This window comes from Trichosurus vulpecula, chromosome 9, assembly GCF_011100635.1.
Source record: "Trichosurus vulpecula isolate mTriVul1 chromosome 9, mTriVul1.pri, whole genome shotgun sequence".
Classification (NCBI taxonomy): domain Eukaryota; kingdom Metazoa; phylum Chordata; class Mammalia; order Diprotodontia; family Phalangeridae; genus Trichosurus; species Trichosurus vulpecula.
Window position 1 is genome coordinate 13,161,352 of NC_050581.1, and position 2,164 is coordinate 13,163,515.

Genomic DNA, 2,164 nt, shown 5'->3' on the forward strand with positions numbered 1-2,164 from the left:
AAAAACACTTGTGTTTAGTGTGTTTCTTGATCTTGGTAATGTGTGATGGAACTGGTATTGAGGACTCAGCCTCTGAGAAGAGAACAACCCACTCTCCTTCTCCTCATCCAAACGTTATGAGTCTACTGTTATACCGACTCCTCGTGTAGCACTTTTTACTCCTCATAATGTTCCTAGGAGGGAGGGAAGCTATTATCTTCATTTTACAAGTGAGGAAACTGAGGTAAAGTGTTTTGTAAAATTATAATTCCTCAACTCTGTATATATAATATGCACATATATAAATATATACACACATGCATATATATTAGTCATATAGTCTAGTCTCTGCTACCACCGCCTGGTTGTTAGAATGAAAAGAGGCACAGATTATGGATTAGAGAACCTGGGGTCGAGTCTCATCTTCGTTACTGACTCACTGTGTGATTTTGGACACTCGCTTCCCCATTTTGGGCTTCAGTTTCCTTATACGTAAAATAAGGCTTTTGGACTAGATGCTCTGATGTTCTGCAAATTCATATTGTGTTTAGTTCTGGGCGCCCTATTTTAGAGGGAACACCAGCCAGTTGGAGTAGTTCCAAAAGAGGGTAACTAAGGTGGACCCATATGAGGACTGGTTGAAGGACCTGAGGATAGAAGGGGGCAAAAAGGACTTAGGAGCATTACAATAGCTGTCCAAGTATTTGAAGGACTTTCCTGTGGAAGAAGGATTGTACTTGTTCTGTCTGACCCCAGACAGAATGGTTGGAAGTTACAGAGGCTCAGGGATCAGGGAAAATTTCCTAGAAGTTAGCTGTCCAAAAATGGAATTGGTTCTTTGAGATAGAAGCAAGCATCCCATTACTTCAAGGTCTTCAAGGGATATTGTAGAGAAGATTCCTGTGCAGGTACAGGTTAGGGCACCCTTGAGCTTGAGGACCCTTCTGACTTACCTAATGTTCTACAATTCTAGTTAAAAGACTTACTCAAGGTTACATAGTGGTGTAACCAAGGCTAGAATATAGGTTTACTAACTCATGGTATGTTGCTCTTTCCATTATCACACCACTCTGGACTCACTCCAGGGTGTGCTGGTTCCTGAGAGACAATTGTTAAATTTTCAGTACAAGTAAGCATCTACATCTCAGAAATCAGCAGACTTTATATATCTGGACTTGATTTATTGTTTTGTTGATTGTCTATACCAGGAATTGGCAAACTATAGCCTGAAGGTCAAATCTGGCCCACTTCTTGTTTTTATATGACCTTTGAACTTAGAAAGGTTTTTAGATTTTTAAATACAATAAAACTTTATTTAAAAATGTAAGGGCCATTCTTAACTCAGGCAATACAGACACAAGCAGCAGGCTGGATTTGGTCCAAAAGTAATGGGGAAAATGTTAAAAAGGCAGATTAAACTTAAAAAGATATCCCATTTTCAGAACCTGTTGTTAAACATTTACCAGCATACTCCTGGTCACTCCCCCAATATTCACTGGTACTGGCTGGTTGGGTCACTGGAGGTAAAGCTATTACTACTTCTAGAATTCCAGGAGTTATTCTGTGGGTGACAATCCGTATAACATTAGTCCATGAGTCCCCACTAATGTGATTTCCCTTAACAATCATCCAACAGACTCGATTCTTTAGCAAAAGAATTTACTCAAATGGCACAGCAAGAATAGTATTTCTTCGGCAGCAGGGTGGCACAGTGAGTAGAGCACCGGCCCTGGAGTCAGGAGGACCTGAGTTCAAATGCGACCTCAGACACTTGACACATGTGCTAGCTGTATGACCTTGGGCAAGTCACTTAACCCTAATTGCCCTGCCAAAAAGAAAAAAATAGTATTTCTCCCAAACCCTGGGGTACACTCTCCCACAAATACACATAGAGGCCATAGGGAAAAGAGTGGGCATGAATTGGCAGTGATAGTGAGGCCTGTGTGGAGAAAACACATGTAGCCAAGGCAATTCACAACTCCAGAGCTGCAGAGCCTCATCTTTTCTTCTTCCTAAAGGTTTTCACAGAGTTTGCTGCAAGACCTAACATCAATGATGGATGAATTGTTCCACTGCCCAGCTCGGTCGGTTTTTTGCAGGGCATGGCGTGTTGGCTGGATGGGGTAGGCAGTTTGCTCTGCCACTGGGCCCTGAGCAGGCTCTTCAGGGAATGGTGGGAAGGTTT